The sequence below is a fragment of the Myodes glareolus genome, chromosome 17 (genome assembly GCF_982192425.1).
Source record: "Myodes glareolus chromosome 17, mMyoGla1.1, whole genome shotgun sequence".
Lineage (NCBI taxonomy): Eukaryota > Metazoa > Chordata > Mammalia > Rodentia > Cricetidae > Myodes > Myodes glareolus.
In genome coordinates, this window is record NC_142042.1 from 19,664,824 (window position 1) to 19,685,436 (window position 20,613).

The 20,613-nt window shown below is 41.3% G+C and overlaps 1 long non-coding RNA gene across 1 annotated transcript; it reads right to left on the bottom strand.

The window, feature by feature from the left end:
- Positions 1 to 592: 592 nt before the first annotated feature.
- On the bottom strand, positions 593 to 20,289 carry LOC125414801 (uncharacterized). Its single transcript, XR_007236380.3, has 5 exons — positions 20,204 to 20,289; positions 19,738 to 19,897; positions 7,110 to 7,205; positions 1,409 to 1,462; positions 593 to 879 (listed from the first exon to the last, which is right to left on the bottom strand). It is a non-coding gene; the product is annotated as an uncharacterized LOC125414801 (long non-coding RNA).
- Positions 20,290 to 20,613: the final 324 nt, after the last annotated feature.

Sequence of the window (20,613 nt, forward strand, 5' to 3'; positions counted from 1 at the left end):
ACTTATGGGGGGGGGGAAGCCTACATAGGACCAAACGAGGCCCACTGAATGTGGGTGACAATTGTGTGGCTTGGGCAGTGTGTGGGGTCACTGACACTGAGACCAGGATTTATCCTGAGTTCTTGAACCGGCATTTTGGAGTCCATTCTTTTGGAGGGACACCTTGCTCAGCCTAGATGCTGGGGGAGGACCTCAGTCCTGCCTCAAAGTGGTGTGTCAGTCTTTGCTGACTCCCCGTGGGAAACCTTACCCTCTCTGAGGAGTGGATGGTGGGCTGGGGTTGGGAGAAGGTGGGAGCAGGAGGAGGGGAAGGAGTGGGTACTGGGATAGATATGTAAAATGAGAAAAGACTGATTTTTAAAAAATAAAATTAATATTTAAAAAATAGCTTTTTGTTACTTTTTCTACAACTCATGCTTATTGCATCTATTTAAAATTACTTGAAATTTTAAAAACCGGTGTGTCCCCACTGTTGGCTTGAGAAAATAGCAAATAAAATCCAAAAGTCATGAACTCAAACCCTTACAGTGAGAATCATCTATTTAATGTAATAATCATTTATTTAAAGATGATGGTGTGTATTTATTCAGTCTTTAATATTCGGAGAAGCTTTTCATTCAAGAGGAACAAAGATTATCATTTCCATGCTTCGGATAAGGAAACTGAGGCCCAGATGAAAGAGTCATCTAGCCAAAGCCACACAACTAGACGGGTGAGGTGCAAACTGAACACCAGTCTTCCAAGGCTACCCCAGCTCTTTCCACAGCTTCTTGCACAGAGGTGAGATGTATGCTGGTTTGAAATCAAAATTGAAACCATGATTGTATCATTCAAAATGAAGTTATTCATGCTTTTCAATTTGATTGAAGCTGGATGATCCTGAGGATACAGAGAAACAAGAGAATCATTCAGACCTAAACTTTATCTGTAAGCCTAGAGATCTTAATCTCCCTTGCTCTTACTCCGTTGCTTTCCCGCTCTCCACAGGCTGGGGGTGGGGGAGGGAAAGGTTAATATTTTGTTGCTACATCATTTAAATGTGAAAGAGGAAATGGAAGGCATAAATGAAAATCTTGATTCAGAAGGTATGTTCTACTGCCTGATAAACTACCCCATAGTTCTATGTGACTATTTAAATTTATTTTAATTTACATTTTTAGGTAAGTATGTACTGCATCTGTGGGGGGGGGATATGTGTGCCACAGCACAGTGTATGTGGAAATCTAAGGTTCTCCACCATGTGGGTAACAGGGATGGAACTCCATGCCTGTATCCACTGAGCTGCCTCTTCTGCTTCTAAGGTGTAGTTCACGCTGGCCTTGAACTTACGATCCCCTTGCCCCTGTCTCTTCAGTATCTCCGACCAGTGTGGTCACAACAAGCAATTTCATTTAAATTAAAAACTTACTTCCTTGATTTCATTGGTCACCATCCAAATTCTCAATCACCACGACACCTAGTGCTTATAACATAGAGTAACATAATTAGAAAACATTAAAACATTTCTACTATTGTAGGAAATGGATTGGATAGTAGTATTAGAGCTTGTTTTTGTTTCTTCTTTATCTCCAAAAGGACTTTTTCTTTTTTTTTTTTTTTTGTTTGTTTTTTCAAAACAGGATGTTTCTGTGTAGCTCTGGAGCCTGTCCTAGAACTCACTCTGTAGACCAGACTGGCCTCAAACTCACAAAGATCTGCCTGCCTTTGCTTCCTGATTGCTGGGATTAAAGGCATGTGCCACCATTGCCCACCTCCATAAGGACTCTTTAGTAGAATTAAAAGTGGGAAAAATTAAAACTATGAATCCTCTACAATAAGAAATACCTAGGTATGTATATTGAATAATTACCTTGAAGAGCAAATTATTTCATATATAACAGCTGGTCAAGTGAGGGATCAGAGAGGAACCTATGTAGATGGATTTTTCTTTGGATTGCCAGCTCATAAAAATGACACAGAAGCTTATTATTAAGTATAAACAATCCGCCTATAGCTTAGGCTTGTCCCACTAGTTCTTAGAAGTTAAATGAACTCATCTCCAGTCATCTATGCATTGCCACATGTCTCATGGCTATTACCTGTCTTCCTGCATGTCTTGCTCCATCTCCATCTGACTGGCGACTCTGACTTTCTTCTTCCCAGAGTTCTCTCTCTGCCCCGAAGTCTCACCTATACCTCCTGTCTAGCTATTGGCCAGTCAGCTCTTTATTACACCAACCACAGCAGTACATTTTCACAGAGTGTGCAGGAATATTCTGCAATAGATCTATCTTAAATTTAACGGAGCTATATTGGATGTGCACTGCAAAAAAGGTCAAAGTCTAATTTTGAGACAGAAATTTAGCATGATGATAAAAACTTAAAATAGTACATTTTACCTTATAATTAAAAGCAGAAAAGAAAGTGGGCAATGATAATTAATATAAGTATTTTTTGCTGTTCTGAGGGCTCACAGCAAGACCAGCATAGCAAATCAGACAACTATTCTCAGCGACACAAGCAGGACACTATTGGAATTGTGGCAAGTTTGCCTTACCATTTTATAATAGAAATTAGACATTCAGAATAGAAAGTATAAAATTATAGAACAGAATGTGTCTTTTATAGCAAGCAAATCAACCATGACTTAAAGTCCAGGAAATGGAATGTGTTTTTAGCCTGTCTCTGAAGACATATGGCTCACATCCTAAACCCTGTTTCCAAGCCAGCTGCCATGCTCAAAACCCAGCGAGCAATTTCAGGCAAAAGCTCTCTTGATTGTGTGCTGTTTGTTTCACACTCTGATCATATACACCTAAGCTACATAAAAGCCCAAGGACTCGATTGGGCACTGTAGCATGAGGCCACATCAAGGGTGGGCTATCACCTCTTCTAGGTAGCCTTCCAAAACAAGCAGTGCCTGAAAACTCATCCAGCCTTCATGTCATTATTCCAGTGACAGGAAGAGAGGCATGGTCCACGTGCCAAGTGGGTAGAGGGGCAGAGGAAAGGTGGAGAACATGGCTCCAATTCAGGGTGCAATTTACATCCTTGAACCTTGCAGGTTCCTCCCCTTCCAGGGCAGAGGAAGAGGGAAGAAAAGGACTTGCTTCTTTTTTCTTTTCTTTTTTTCTTTTTTTGATCATTAGGAAAGACAGACAAAATATATTTATTTCCAAAACATCTCTGAAGTCAAATGTAATAACCATAGATGATCCATATTTTTAGAAGAGTTTGTGAACGGCTTATCTGAATCTTGCCAGCAGGAAGGAGTCGGCTGGCAATCTAAAGATAGGTGGCAAACTGGCAGATGTGACTTGAAGTGTTCTCGAGACACAGCAGGAAGAGGAGAGGTGGAGGAAGGGGGGGGCAAAGCAAAGGCTCCCGGAACAGGCAGACCTGAAATCACACGGAGCCTGGGTCTCACGCAGGCTCTGCAGAAGGATTAATGATGCCTAATCAGATGCCTCGCTTCATCTGCAGCTTGTCTAGGGATAAAGAAAGCCACCTTGTTGGAAAACAGAGAAAATGAAAATCAATAAACAGAATTTTTAGGAAATTCCAAGTTATCTCTGTTTGGGATCCAAAGGAAAGAATATCAAAACTCCGAAGTAACTAACTCTTATTAAAACAACAGTTTTACGAACTCACTGACAAATTACTACGAGGTTGAGAAGGATAAGATAAAAAATCATGGTGACTACAGCCTAACATCTGCACACAACTGACACCGACTGCGATCACGTTCAAGGGCCTAATCACTGAGCATCCTCATGGCCATCTAGTCTACCATGCGGTGTGTATGGAGGATGAGGCTGTGGGAGAGCAAGAACTGCCTAGTCTTTTCTGAAACTGGGTATGCTGGATACTCTTATCCCATCTTGTCACAAGCTTCTGAGAGAAGGGAACCTCAGCTGAGAAAATGCCTTCCAAAAAAACCTCTCTGCAATCAAGCATGTAGGGCATTTTCTTAATTAGTGATTGATGGGGAAGGGCCAGACCATTATGGGTGGGGCTGGTTTTGGGTTCTAGAAGACTGAGTAAGCCATGAGGAACAAACCAGTGAGTGCCCCTCCTTCAAGGACTCAGCATCAGCTCCTGCCTCCAGGTTCCTGCCCTGTTTGAGTTCCTGTCCTTCCTTGCTTCGGTGAAGGACTGTAATATAGAACTGTAAGCTGAAATAAGCCCTTTCCTCCCCAAGCTGCATTGGTCATCGTGTTTCATCACAGCAACAGAAACCCTAAGACATTGGTATTACTAAGAATCAGGCTTACTGATCCCACATCTGCCTCACTTATACTAACCTCGCAGAAAGATGAATGGACAACATCACAAATACAAAGACAAAGTTATAGGCTAAGAAATGAAGAGCCATTCTTCAGAAAATATCCAAACTCCAGGTTTAGTACTAGGGCCTTTAGAAAAACAGGGCAAAACAATGAAACCTTTTTGCTTTGAACAGTTTTCTATAACAAACTACCGGAAGCCATCTATTTTAAAGGAAGAAAGGTTTTTCAAAGGCTCGCAGCTTGAGATGTTTTAGTTCATGATTATCTCATGCTGCTGTATGGACCAATGGAAGTTCAGTACATCATGGTAAGTAGCATGTAGTGGAAGAAGCTTGTTCATGCCATGATAGAGGAGAACAAAACTAGAGGGACAAGAAGGAGCCAGGATTCCCATATCATCCCCATCAAGGGTACAGCCCCAGTGACCTAACTTCCTTCCCTTAAACCCTACCTCCTGAAGGTTTTACCACCTCCCTATAGTGTCAAAGGCTGGGGTTAGACCTGCAAAGCATGGTATCCTTAAGAGACATTCAAGATCCTACTACAACATTTCATAAAGACCAGGCAAGGCAGCCTTTTATTTTTATTTTTGTGGTCTTAGAGTTTGTCTTTGGGGCAAAAGAATTTTTCAGGAGATCTTTTGAAGACCTGGAATTTGTGGCAATTTTGAACCTTCTATTCTGAAGGATGCTATTTTCTCTTTTGTCTTGGCATGGGGAGGTGGTAGGAGCTCTCTTCACAGGATTAGGGGATATGCTCAGGGCTCCATCTTGCTAGGCAAGCACTTTACCAACTGAACTACATCACCACCCCAATAGTGCTGTTTTCTTAAAGATACAAGGATAGAAAAAGTAGAGGACAAGCTGTTCAACATTGATTCTAGATTTGAGTCAAAGAAGGACTCAAATTTGACTCAGATTTGAGTCAAAAAAGGACACCTCTACATGTCTTCCTAAATTCTCATAGCTGCATGTTTCGGCTGTTTGACATTTGACCCCTTATATGGATTTATGTGTTCTAACCTCTGAATCTTGATGAGAGACAAAATGTTCCTTTCCAATCCAGAGCTGAATGCTCTCTTTTTTAGTCTTTCTTGTGGGTAGGATGAAATGCACTCAAACTCTACTTTGACTCAAGAATGAGTATCAGAAGCTGAAACTGTGTACTATCCAAGCCAAAAGTCACTTAGGTTGTGGGTCTAACAACAATGCCTATTTCTCACTGGCGTTGACCAATATTCAAGGTGCTACTTCTGGGCAATGGGCCCTTAGGAGATTGGCTTAGCTCTAGATGTTAGATGCTGCTGTTATCTATCTATCATCTGTCTATCACCTATCTACTTATCTATCTACCTACCTATATAATTTCTATCTATCTGTCTGTCTGTCTGTCTGTCTGTCTGTCTGTCTATCTGTCTATCTGTTTATCTATTTATCTATCTTCTATCATCTATCACCTATCTCTATCTCTGATTTTTTTGAGACAGGGTTTCCCTGTGTTCCTTTGACTGTCCTGGAACTCACTCTGTAGACCAGGCTGGCCTTGAGCTCACAATATCCACCTGTCTCTGCCTTCTGAGTGCTGGAAGTAAAGGTGTACATCACCACCACCGAGCTCTTTGTGTGTCTCTAAGTTTGATTCTCTTGTCTTTCTAGAGACTCTGAGAGGTACCCCATATTCTTTATTGTATTCATTTGGCGCTATCCTTAGCAAAGCTGATTTCTTCTGGTTGTAACTGAGAATCCCAATCTACCAGAAAAGTCAATTATTCAACATGCCTGCCCTATTGAAAATCAAATGCTCTGCTCTGGTGCTGTTATTGGTGATCACATCATAGTGGTATAGAGTGTGAAGAATGAAGAATTGTGCACACATATACTGAACAACCTCCCTTTTAAGGTCACCTGTTAAAATCTAACTGTTCATTTCTCTGGATTAACCTTTCTGTCATATTTGAGACTTTGGACTACTATCTCAGCAGTGGTAGGTTTTAACTTTCGTTTTAAGTGAAATGAGAAATTCCCAGAGATAAGTAAAGCAGACCTAAGCAGGTATCTATGATCAGACTATTGGGTTATGAGACAATTAGGCTTATGAGAACCACATCCTAGCAAGAGAATTATTAACTTGAGGGTCTCATTAGATGATAGCATTACTGAGAACCAGTTTAATACAGGAAGGGGATCCTCGTTGGTGGAAGTAGGTCACTGGGGAGGAGTGTCCTTCCTTGGTGGTTATATCCTGTCTGGCCCTGTCCTGTGTTCCCTTTCTCTACTTTCTGTCCTTTGTGATGTCGATCGCTCTACCTCCTGGCCACCATGATGAACTGAACCCAAAATATAATCTGTCTTCCTTACATTGTTCCCTCAGGTATTTGGGTCACAGTAAAGTAAGGACTTCCATCCAGAGAGAACTTCTACTCTCCTTAGACATCTAGGAGGTTAAAAACTGAACAGAATCATTGTTGTATTCTCAGAGCACTTCATTCCACATGGCATGTGTCACTCAATGAAATGTCAACACATAAATGAATGAGTACATATTATCAGCTAAGAAATAAACCACATAGGAAATGTTGGTCAAAAAATAATAAAGAGTTGTAATAATTCACTTTATGAGACCTGATTTAATCATAGTGATTAATAGTGTGCAAGCAAATTATATCAGTTAAGGCAAATATTATAATTTAAGCACATCATCAGTGAGCTTGGTCTCTTTGTTGCCATGTTGATTAATCCAGTAAAATCAAGGCTAAAAAGAAAATAGAGGAGCTGCAATTCATGTGGCTGCCAGATCCCAAGGAACTTCAAAAGTCCTGTGGCTACAGTTAACGATACTGACCTTTACCTCAAAAATTCCAAAGTTAACGATACCATCATTCATTCTTTAGTCTTCAAAGGTCACCAGATTGATTTTTTATCACATAAAAAGCAAAATCTGAAATTACAAAAGGGAGTTTTACCTAGACAGATATACCCAAACTCTGTTAATTTATAATTAAATAATACTTGTATCAGGACTGGAGAGATGGCTCGGAAGTTACAAACATTGGCTGCTCTTCCAGAGACAGAGGTTCAATTCACAGAACCCACATGGCCACTCACAACTGTCTGTGACTCTAGTTCCAGGGGGATCCAATGCCCTCTTTTGCCCCCAACAGGCACTGCACACACATAGTGAACAGACATGCACGCAAACACTCATACACACATTTAGAAATCCCCCCCAAAAAACCCTCATATCAAGATCAGACTTGTCCCAATATAACCAGATATGAATCTCGTGGGCATCAATTTATCAGAAATGGATGTTGAAGAGCTTTAGCCAGTGGACCAAAAACAGCTCATCATTTGATTGTACAACTACAGTTTGTTGAATAAAACTATGTCCATCTGTTTAGGTACTGTCCACGTGTGACTGCTTTTGCAATGTTGCAATGAGTTAAGTAGCTAGGGAACAGAGCTCACAATGAACTTAAAGGAGATAATATTTAATATTTCTTTTTCTTCTTCTTCTTCTTCTTCTTCTTCTTCTTCTTCTTCTTCTTCTTCTTCTTCTTCCTCCTCCTCCTCCTCCTCCTCCTCTTCTTCTTCTTCTTCTTCTTCTTCTTCTTCTTCTTCTTCTTCTTCTTCTTCTTCTTCTTCTTCTTTTCCTTCTTCTTCTTCTTCTTCTTTAGCTTACTGATGCTTGCAGTCAAGAAGAAAGAAAAAGCAGAGCCATCTAACTTCTAGCCCTTAGGAACTGGGGTTCTTAGCTCCACCTCAGAGCAACAAAGACAAAAGACCATGAACTTTTGCGTAAATTCCACCTCTGACAAGTCGTGATTTCCTATCTACTCATAACTCAGCCCAATTCTTCTGTCCCTGAAGCCTCATTGTTCCCACTGCGTCACAAGTCCTCTTTTTATCGATGGTCCTCCTTCTTCCAACTCATTATCAGCCCATTCCTCTGCTCTGCGCTCTCCGCAATCTCCCTAACTATGGGAACACACACCAAAGTTCTCCCAGGACATTCTTCCAGCTCCCCCGCTTGCTCAGGCCTCATTTATCTGCGTCCATGGCTTTCAGTACAATGAACTTCCTCTCATCTGAACCTGCCCGTAGAACCTCACAGCACCATTTCTGAAGACTGCGTGTCTTCACGTGGGCGTGCGGGGTTTCTGCTCACGCTTGCCTGGCCTGACATCTAAATCATAATCTCTGTCCACAAAAACAAATCACAATACACACACAAAACAAGACAGCTATTCATTGTTCACAGTCCTAACTTAATTGTATCATTCTCCCACAGGTTGCTAAAACCAGAAACAAGGGAAGCTCTCACCATCTACCCCCAATCAAACATAAATTTGTAAATGATCTCCAGTTTAAAAATATATTTAGAAATGGCCTCCCCCATGCCATTTCCAATCTTCTTTTATGTCCTCACCGTTGAAGACCTTCAAAATAGTTTCACCTTGTGTTCCTGTCCTAGCTGGCTATTTCTCAACTTTATTTTTCTCACTGTTTCCAGTGTTATCTTTCTGTAATATAAATTTGATCCTTAAATCCATCTCTTCAGAAATCTTCAAGATTTCACAGTGACCTACAAAACAAAAACTGTTTGGAGTGGCATTAGAAAATAATTATGCCCTCAAATACTTTTCCAGATTTAATTTCCAACTAAATCCCACCATGGAACTCTAGCCTAAGAAGGAGCTGATCCTTCTCCCCACACATGCTACGTAGAATGTCAGCAGATATGCATTTGAAAGATAATAACTAGTCGTGTGTGTGTGTGCGTGTGTGTGCGTGCGTGCGTGTGCGTGCGTGTGTGTGTGTGTGTGTGTGTTTGTGTGTGTGTGCAGATGGAGACTGCTTGTTCATTTCCCTGCTGCTCAGGCCTGAATAATCACACAGAAACTATACTAATTACAACACTGCCTGGCCAATAGCTTAGGCATACTCCTAGCTAACTCTAACATCTTAAATTAACCCATTCCTATTAATCTGTGAATCACCACAAGGTTATAGCCTACAGGGAAGGTTCTGGCTGGCAGCTGGCATCTTTCTCCTTCAGTCAGCTGCTCCTGACTCCGCCTACTTTCTCTCCATATCTCTGTTTTGATTTCCCACTTGACTTTACTAAGTCACTAGGTGAAATAGCTTCTTTAATAAGCAATGTAATAAAACATATTCATAGCATACAGAGGGGAATCCCACATCATGTGTGTGTGTGTGTGTGTGTGTGTGTGTGTGTGTGTGTGTGTGTGTGCGTGTGCTGTGTACATGTGTTGGTTAGAAAGTTTTGTGGAAAAACTCATGAAAGCTAAATGGACTTTGAAAAAGAAGCCTGATCAACATTGTCAGAAAGGCTCCTGAGGATGCTCTGAACCCTAACCTTAAAACTGTAAATGACCTCCAGTTTAAAAATATATTTAGAAATGGCCTCCCCCATGTCATTTCCAATCTTCTTTTATGTCCTCATCATTGAAGACCTTCAAAATAGTTTCACCTTGTGTTCACCAGAAGGAATAAAACAATTTCAAGAGATAAATTTCACAGGAAGAACATCATTTTACCCTGTTATTCTGACTATATATTTAGTAAGTCTGTATTTCTAAGTAATGCTCTCATAGCTGACATTATTTAAGGATTAAAAATGAATAATAGCTTGAATAGGAGGTGTGAGTAAAATGAATTCAAGAACTTGAATTCCTTTTAGCTAAGAATTTGTTTGCTCCATCTTTACATTGTAAATCCTCGGGAAAGCATGAATCATATTGTACAGGAACTGATCTCTATTGTGTAACTGGTTTCTCTTCTACCTTGCTTTATCCTGTATTTCTCCCACAATTGCTATGTTAATGCTACCTCTCAACTCTAGTCTCCCAATCCTTCATCATGCAATCAGCAGGACAGATGAGTGGGCCCCCTTCCACAATCTTATCTGTACACAATCTTGTCACCATCAGCAAGCACAGTACATGTTCAGAAGAGCTCCCGAGCCTATTCATTCAGTCCCTGATCCCAAGTATAAAGCTATTAAGATTCTTTAAAAAAAAAAACAGTTGTTCCATTAGACATCGCTCCCACTACCAAACAGCTGATGCTGGCTATGGCCCTTTCTCCCATTAAATAGAATTAGATGCGAGATACTTTTAATGAGGCTTCTAACAGTCTGCCTCTAAAGCTCCCTCTTCCACTGCAGTCAATTAGGCAGGCAATTGATGTTTGAAAGGAAATCATGTCAGGCATTATCCTGATAGTGCCAGTCAACAGGAAAGACAAAATCTTCATTCTTATTGTCGCTATATTTCAGGGCAGAGAGGAAGCAAACACATAAAGAAAATGAAATATAAAACAACTAGACAAAGAAGAAAATGAAACAGTGATACTGGGACTATTAAGACTTATTTGTTTGTGCATATTATCGAAGAGAAGCAACTACATTCTTCTCTGAGATGCTTGATCTGTGACTTTAACAATGAGAGGATTATAGAAATGTAGGAGGAAAAGGCATTGCTGTCTGAGGGAAGACCCCTTTCCATGACTGCAAGAACAGCAATGAACTTGGCATGTAAGGAAACAAAAAGGTTGTTCAAAGTAGGGATCTACGGAGAAAGATTTCCAAAGATGACACAAAAGTAAGTGTGGGGTAGATTATGTGGGCTCTTGGAAGCAGGGCACAAAGTTTAGAGTTTCTTCTGTGTATGCTGGGACATATAGGGGAGACCTGAAGCATTACAGGAACAGGTCTAATTTACTTCTTATGATGACAATGGCTTGGTGAGTAGTGATCAGACCACGGCTAGAAGAGGACAGAATGGGGAAAGGAAGGAGAATGATTAGAAAGCACTTGAAGTCTTGGGATGAGAAGGAAGTGGCTTGTATAAAGATAGCGTCATGGTAGATGTGGATGTTGTGAAAATATTTTTGGAAGGTGGTAGATTAGAGGGGGCCAGAGACAACAAAGGACGGAAGAAAGGAACCAACAACTTCCAGGTCATTGTCTGAACGAAATGAGATCATAAAAAGTAGGGCAAGAGCAAACTGGGAGGTGGAAAATAATCAGACTTCCTGTTCAAATCACATACATTTTGAGTCTTTGACATCTAGAGGAAATAGTCTTACAGGCAACTGATAGACACAGTTGGAATTATGTTCGGATGGAAGTTGGCTTATGACCTTGAAACAAAGTAGACCTAGTCAAAGGAGATCTGCAGAGAAAGGAAGAGGAAAAGGAGAGGGAAGGGGCCACCAACATCAGAGTTCAATACAGAAGGCACCTCAGGGTTCTGAGGAAGGAAGAGTGCTCCTCTCTGAGCTCCCACACCTTTGTCCATTGCCAGTTTGATAACCACCCTAGATCAGTCAGCGAGATCCCCTTTCCTGTCTTCCTGTTGTTTAGAAATCCCAGGACCACACTGGGAGCCACTGGTTCAACGTGCTTTCTTGTTCCAAGTAGACAAATGTTTCTGACAACTTCCTTCGTTTAAACGGTACTGCCTGTGCTGCAAACCACCCACCCATCATTTCTGAACTCAGCACACTGTTATCTGGCTTTGACATTCAGATGTTCAGACTTTCCCCCGTGGTGTATATCCTGTTGGGCTTTTGCTTCGAGGAGGATATATATGCTTTCTTTTTGTTCCTAGCATTTCAAGCCTGATTAAATTCCATCCCAGTGACTTGAAGTGCTTCTTAAGATGGGTGTTGGATAGAAAACTGGGGTGCTTGGCTTAGTGGCACCACAGACACAGTAAAACTTGGTAAGTGCTAGAAGCTCATTTGTCTCACTTCTAAAATGTATATATGCAAAGTCCTGGGGGCGGGGAAAACCAAAGCAATAAGTGGGTTTGATATGTATTTTTTTCACATAAAGTCTTGTCAAAAAGACATGGACATGTGTGTGTGTGTGTGTGTGTGTGTGTGTGTGTGTGTGTGTGTGTGTGTGTTTGTGCTGCCTTTTTATTGATTAGGGATTTCATACAGGTATATAATGAGTTTTGAACAAATTCACTCCCCATTCCCTCCGCTCCAATTCTCTCCCTATCCCATGACCATTTTTGCCTCTCTCCCAGGTTCATATGTTCTTTCTAAAAACTTTTCTTAATCCTTCTGAGTTCACTTTGTGTCTCTGTATGTACATAGGAGTAACACCACCTCCTGGGGCCTGGGTAGCCTCTCAGGAGCCACTTTTCTAAAGAAAACTGATTCTCATCCAAGTTCAACAGCCATCAGTTGTCAATAACTCTTCAGCTAAGGGTGGAACTTCATGAACTCCTCCCCCACAAATGCTGAGATTTTGGCTGACTCGATCTTGTACATGCCTTATGCATGCAGTCACAGCCACTGTGACCCCTGTTATTTTGGGGAAATACTTTTTCACGGCAGATGTCTACTTATTCAGCTCTTACAGTCTTTTTGCCCCCTCTTCCACAATTATTCCTGAGCCTTGAGGAAAGAAGGTATAGTCCGGATGTCCCATTTAGATCTGATCGCTCCACAGCCTCTTATTTTCTGCATGTTGACCATTGGGAGTCTCTGGATGAACTGCTATCTGCTGTGCAGAGATACTTCTTTGAGGAAGGTTAAGACATATGTAAATCTATGGGCATAAGGATGAGAACATAGGGGCAGTTTATTATGGTTTCCACAAAGCCAAATAATAGTGTTAGATTCTCACTTAGGTACTATGATCTAGCCATCCATGAATTCTTGACTCAGATATGTAAAGTAGGATTTAAATTAAAATCATCCTGTAAAGTAGAATTTAAATTAAATCAGAAAGTACTTGGTTACTCCCATAACATATATGCCACTATTGTACAAAGGGGCCTATTTTACCAAGCTAGTCATGATTGTGACTTGCACGGCTCACAACTGGGTAACACTGTCGATTTCCCCACCCCACCCCCAGCATGCCTAGCACCTTCTCGCACCATGAAAGCTAGTCAGCAGAGATGAAACTTTTAGGTCCATATCAGCATGATCTCTTCATGTTCTATGACTCAAGTATATGGTGTCTTCAGCAATAGGGTCTTAGCGTTAAGTTTGCACAGATAACCAAAAGCAATAGCAAGATCTTGTAATATTTGCAGAGGTCTATGGAACCCCACCAACCAATAACTTGAGAAAAGGCAGCCCCTACCTATAATTGGGCTTTTTGATAGTTTATGGTGTGTGTGGGAGGCATTGTCCCCCTGTTATATGTACTATCACTTAAACTCTATTATATATGTTCATGTATATATTCTAGGAAACTTCTAGAGTAAAAGGTTGCCACGTGGCATTTTTGAATGTCTTTAGTGTTAGTTATCCCTCTGCACACTCAATGTTCTGCCCTACTCTCCTAGTCCCTCACCCCATTCAGCACTCCCTCTTCCACTATTCCTCTTTTTCCATCCATACTACCTGCATTCCTTGCCCTTTCTCTTGAGGTACCCTCCCCATGCTCCCTTACTAGTGTCCTGCCTTCCATGGGTATCTTAATTTAAACACATCGATCTAAAGATTCAGAGCTAGCTTCCACACATGAGAGAGAGCATGTAGCCTTTATCTTTTTAGATCGTGAGTACCTCACTCTGAATAAATATGTCCAGCTCCATTTATTTACCTAAAATTTCACAACTTCATTCTTCTTTCTATAACTTATGTTTTATAGCCCGTTGCATAAAATACCATATTTTTATTATCTATTCATCAGTTGATAGACATCTACGCTGTTTCCATTTTCTGTGTGTTGCAAATAGATCAGCAGGGAACATGGATGAGCAAGTATCTCTGTGGAGGACATAGAGACCTTGGGGAAGATGCCCAGGAATAGTATAGCTGGATCATATAGCAGATCTATGTCTTGCCTTTGAAGATGCCTCACACTAATTTCCAGGGTTGTGGCTTACGTTTGAAATTCCACAAAGAGTGTTCTTCTTTTCCTACATCTACATCAGCCCTATCTTTTTCTCTTTTTAAATCTTAGCCAATTTATTAGTTGAAATATCAGAGTAGTTTTAATTTGTATGTCCCCAATTGCTGGGATGTTTCCAAAAAAGATTTCTCAACTATTTGTACCTTTTCCTTTGAGAACTTCCTGTTCAGTTCCTGGCCTCATTTTAAGTTGGGTTGTTTTCTTGGTATTTGGGTTTTTGAATTCTTTGTATACTCTAGACAAAAAACCTCTGTCACATGTATAGCTAGCAAAGATACTTCCCTATTCTTGAGCCTGCCTCTTCCCTCAAACGATAGCATCCTTTGCTGTAGAGACACTTTTAAGGATCATGAGATCCTAATCGTCAATTGTTTGTCTTAGCGCCTGCTCTACCAGAGTCCTGCCAGGATAGTCCTTTCTTGTGCCTGAGTTGAAGCATCTTCTGTACTTTCTCCCATATCAGATTCAGAATATCTACCTCATTATTGTTTGTTTGTTTGTTTTAGGCAAGATCTCTCTCTGAACCCAAAGCTCTTAGGTTCAGCTAGAATGACTGGTCAATGAACTCCCAGGATCTACTTATCTCTGCTCTGTAGTTGCCAATGCTGGGGTTACAGACATGGCTCACCAGGCTGATATGTGGGTGCTGCTCATTCAAACAGGCCTTCTGTCTTTCACAGCAGTCAGGGTTACCCACTGAGATGTCTTCCCAGGCCTCAGCTTTCCTAGTTTCCTTCCTCTCTCACTTGGTAGTCACAAATTTCACGTGAGAAAACATGCACTACTGATATCTGTCTCTTCATTCCCCTCTCCAGCTTCTGTCACTCAGTGCCAAAGTCCTTGCAAAAACCATTCTTGGCATATAGTTGGTACCAAATAATTGGGCTGCATTGAAGCTCTTTGGTAGGAATCCCTCTGTGGTGGGAATTCATTACACCAATAGCTTTGGGGTAGCAGCCTTAAGGTGTGGCTTCTTGTCTGTCAAGTGATCTCTTAAAAGGAGAGAGAGAGAAGTCAAACGCTCCCTTAGGTTGAGCAGTGAGTGAGGAGGTGTGAAGTGGTGTGCTCACATGGCTCCTCAATCTCAGCGGTAAGTTGGTGATTCTTGGGCCAAAGGTCATTTTTCCCTCACCTTTCCTAACCATTTTGTAAGCAATAAAAGTTGCAATTCTGCGTCTATCACGCTTACAGATTCTCAATAACTCTGCCATTGTTTCTGTATCTGTATCTGATGCTGCTATACTCTCTCTCTTCTGTCTTTTAAAATATTTTCAATCAACTGCATAGCCATTCGATTGCTTTCTTCTTGAGTTGCCTTGACCCTCAACTCCATGAGTCTGTTCTCCTTCACACCCCTTAATAAATTTATATATATACATAAAGATACACATATATGTATCTTTATGAATCTTACTACATCCCCCACCTCTCTAAATGTCTTCAGAAGATAGTCACCTTGACATTGTCATTCAGCCATTGTACTTGGAGTCACACCCATCACTAGTGCAATGCATCTACATCCTTCTTCATTCTCCTCAAAGAACGTAGTTGGCAAAACAGAGTATCTAAAATTAGCAGCGAGAATCAAAGGGAAAAAAATGCTTTATAGTGATATTTGCTTAACTCTATAAGAATAGATTTATGCTTTACTAATGCCACTAAATATATTTTTAAAAAAAAAACCACTGCTTTCCTCACTTGTTCAGAAATTGGGTATGTAAACCAGCCCCAGAGGAGCTTGGCAGCAACGCCTGCGGAAGTCTATCATCCTCCCGTGTCTTATACAGTGCCGTATGTTCTGCAGGATGTTGCCAGTGAGGCAAACGTTTAAAATAAGATCTTTTCAAATAACAACAGAGACTTTGTAAAGAGATGTGGGCTGACCATGAAAGTCACGTGATAACCAGCTCACTGACCTCCTGGAGAAAGCATTCCCAAACTAAAGGCTAAGAAACGCTTCTATTTCCCAAGAGCTAATGTACTCCCAATATGCTGACATTTGCTATAAACACAAGTGACTGCCATATTGTTAAAACGATAATATTCTTAATGGGTTCCTTCAGGCAAGGCAATACTTCTGACAAAGATGGAGAAAACAATTGTTCTTCAGGACACTTATGCTACAAAAACAGCATTTTAAAAATAGGAATGTTCCCTCATTATGCCATTTTGTTGTTGAAAACAACTTAAAAATGAAAACCTTTTAATACCTACATAATTAAAGTCTGAGAATGTCATTTTTAAAACTTAAAAAAAAATCTTCTTTCAGTGGGTTTGGAATCCACTTCCTTAAAATTTTTCTTAAACCATAGCAGTTTCTAATTCGTTGCCAGAACGGGTATGAAGATTAATATATATTCACTGCTCGAATTTCAACATTTGCACTGTTAATAGATGAATTTCTATGATGGGGATGATACCGGAAAATGATTGTTATAATTCAGCAATGGTACCTTTCTCCATCTAGCCGTACTTGTTTTGTGAGATTGCTCTTTGAACTAAAGTGTTCGTCAGAAATGGCATGGCCGGAACCCTGAGCTTTAAAACAGAACCTCTGATCCACTATAACTCAGCCTTGATTTATTAAAGCAGAGCCTCTGATCCACTATAACTCAGACCTGACTTATAAACTTTTAATGGATGAAGCATTTTGAAGCAAATTGTTCTTTCTAGACAGGTCAAAAATTAGTTATTATGGCATTGACAAAAATTATTTCTATTTTCCCATTCGTTTTACAAAGTGCATTTCACAGCAGAACATTATTGAACACACAATTAAAATTATAATTACTAAAGAGGAGGAGTGTTTAAAATGTTTTCCTTAGGAATACATGATTAAAATGGGATTTGGAGAGCACTGCTCTCTTAGAATTAGTCTCATCTTGCCTTAAACCCCTACGGTCCCTTTCTCATCCCGTACATCTGTTCTTCCATGGTTAGAGTCCTTTGCCGCTTTCTGAACCGGCGGAATCTGTACTTCCGCCTCCATCTTTCCACTCTACTATCAGAAATTCTGTCACCAAGAACAAAATTCTTCCATTTGTAGCTACTGTCCTTACATTTGTCCCATGGTCCCTCCTTTCCTGTTGTCTTTGTGAGTTCCTCTCCTTGGTTCTGTTTGGTCCCTTGACTCACTTCACAAAGAGGAAATGACACAACTAACCTGTTCCAACTCCAGCCTAAAGTTTTGAGGAAGGCCTAGTGGCCTCTGCTCCTGTGCTGACAGGATGCTCAACTGCCAGGTAGAATGCTCAGGTATACTCCCAGAAAGTGTGTATATGTTGTGGGGAGGGGGAGGCCTCCAGGACGAAGAGATCAGAAAACCGAGTCATCTCTACAGAGCCACCAGACACACATATGACTCTTACCCTAACCCATTCAAAGCTCCATAATATTTCAACTGCATTTGAATATTGCAAATCAAAACTCATTCAGCTGGATCCAATCAGCCTACAGTATTTTGAGAAATAATCACTGTTTGTTCTCGTATCTCAAACTGCAATAGATAACAAACTCCTCATGCATATGTCAATCTTCTGCCTTGAGGAACTTTTTACTGAAGGACATTTTATCCCAGACCCCATCAGGGGACGTGTGCTTCATCCTTCACCACCCGCAGGACCCATGGAGAGCACAGCTGCTCTCCTTGCTCCCCATGTCTTCCTGTACAGACCTCGGATCTCTTAGAGTTCATGCCATCTGGCTACCTGGTCTTCTAAATCTTGTTGCTGCCACCTGCAAGTTTCTTGGCCATTCTTCCTCACTCACAGATAACCTGACTCCTGCCATACGCTCTCCTTCTTTCTTCACCATACCCAGTGCTTTCAGAAATCACACGGACGACACCTATGTCCTTTCCCTCCATTTCCCATTTCTTAGCCACCCTTCCACCCATCTCCAGCCACCTCTACCACCATCATGCCTTAGGGTAATAAACGTTACCACTTCTGCAGTGCAATGTTAAATGCTGATGATTTCTGTTTAACCTGTGCTGTTACCTGCTCTGCGACTACTCTTGAGCACATCAGCCTCTTGGATGACTGTCACTGTGTCACTGAAGACAATGACACAGCCAGGCTAAAACAGCTCACTTTTCAGTCATTATAGACCTCAGATGGACAGTCAATGCTGCCCAGCAGCAGTACTTGGTGCTTTAGGTCTCAGTTCATAATTTTTTTGGTTATGAGTCTAGCCTTTACTGGTTGAGTGATGTGGGATATCCTGTATGCTGCGAATGTGTGTTGCTTTTATTGGTTGACAAATAAAGCTGCTTTGGCCTAAGTCAGGGCAGAATATAGCTAGGTGGGAAAGCCAAACTGGATGCAGGGAGAAAGAAGGAAAACACCGGTAGTCGCCAGAGAAGCAAGATGTGACATAATAAGCCACAAGCCTCATGGTAAAATATAGAATAATAGAAATGGGCTAATTTAAGTTGTAAGAGCTAGTTAATAAGAAGCCTGAGCTAATAGGCAGAACAGTATGTAATTAATATTAAGCCTCTGAACGGTTATCTGGGAATTGGCAGTCAGCAGCGAAACTTCCAGATACAGCTGAGCCATCTCTCCCGTCCTCACTTCATGTTTTGACTCAACTGCTTCATGTTCTCTTCTTCCTGCTACCCGCCCCCTTCCCTTCCTCTGATTCACCATTGATGACCCTGCCTGTGCTTCTGAGATGAAGTTGTTATTGGCTATTCCTGCCTTCAGATCTGAGGTTCACACCAGCTGCTCTTTCCATGGGTCAGCACCCCTCAACAGTTCTTAGTCACAGTCCCCTTCGCCTCTCCTAAAGTTCTCTATCTGCCATTATTCTGCCTCTTTTGAAGCCACTGGATCATCCACTTCAATGTAAAACCAAACTTTAAGTCCTTACCCCTTTCCTTGTTATTCCTCCACTCACTTCCAATGGAAGATTTCTATTGTGTGTATATAAACAATCATTTACAAAACCGTTTTTGTCTTTGTCTTTCCTTCTTATTAGGCACAAAGCTATTCTTGAATCACCGACAGTATTTATGTTACCAAATCTAAGGTGTAATGATTCTGTTGTTGTCTTATTCTCCCCCACCCATGGCATCACCATCTAACTGCTTCTTTAAATGAGAAATCTCATGTCTAGTCTGCTTCCTCCTTGACATTCTCCCTAAGTCCAGCTCACCCTTTCTCACTGTAGACACCTTTATCTCCGGCTTTTCTTCTTGCGGCTACCCTGGCACACATGTAGCATATCTCACCTCGATAAATGAGGCAAGAGTCTTTTAGATGTCACCTTCCTACCCCTTTGTCTCTACAGCAGAGTAGTCTATCAAACCGTAAATCTGTTTTTATCACTCCACCAATGATTTTTTTCAGGGATTGTTTGCAGTTATAATCAAATATGAAGAGTTTTATGACCAGTAAGATCCATCTTGTGAGAATGTCCGGTTAACATTTATCTTCCTCTCTATGAACTTCACAGAAAGGAGACAATGCTCTCTCCGTAGGAGGAATATCACGAACCTATTTCTAACTTCTCTCAGCAACTGTATCTCTCTTTTCATCCCTCAGGACTCCCCTCTTACCCTCTTAGGGAAGGAGGGAATTCTCACTGATAAGATGGGAACAGAGGCAGTACACTTGACTCCGAGATGTCTTGAATTCTCACAAAGGGCTTAATTCTCTTCAGCCATGGCTGCCTCTGGAAGTGGTGACGGTGAGGCCGCAGATCCAGATCCGCTCCACCTAGGTGAACAGAAGAGGGAAATTTTTCCACACTGATGCCAGTGAGGGATGCATGGAAGACTATTTGGCTTTAGCATCTCAACCAGCAGAAGCAATGTTGTTCTGATTCCCATCTGCTGAGGCCTGAGTCCCATTTCTCTCACTTGGTTATTTATTGGCACCTAACAGCACCCTCAATTCTATGTATTTAAGCTTTTATTACCCATTTTCTCAGTTATGGCTTCTATTGCTGTGAAGAGACACCGTGGCCATAAAGGAAACAGTGTCTTTTATAAAGAAAAACATTTTATTGAGGTGGTGGCTTACAGTTCAGAGGTTCAGTCCAATATCATCATGGTGGGGATCATGGGACCTTGCAGGCAGACATGATGCTGGCTACATCTTGATCAGAAGGCAACAGGAAGTGAACTGTGATACGGAGAAGAGACCTCAAAGCCCGCCCCCACAGTGACACAAGGCCACACCCCTAATTGTGTCACTCCCTATCGGCTTGTGCCCCCCCCCCATTCAAATCACCACACCTATGAACTTGGCTTTTGTTACTTTCATATTTATTAGTCTCAGGGATTCTGGCCTTCTCCCCTTTCCCCAAATAGCCAGGTTTCCTGACTGAGCTCAACTCTGCCTGAAACGGTCCTCTTCGGGTTCCTTCTATGACGAACTCCTTGATCTTCAGTATCACTATCGGAGAGTGGCCTTTCCTCTTGCAAAGTTGC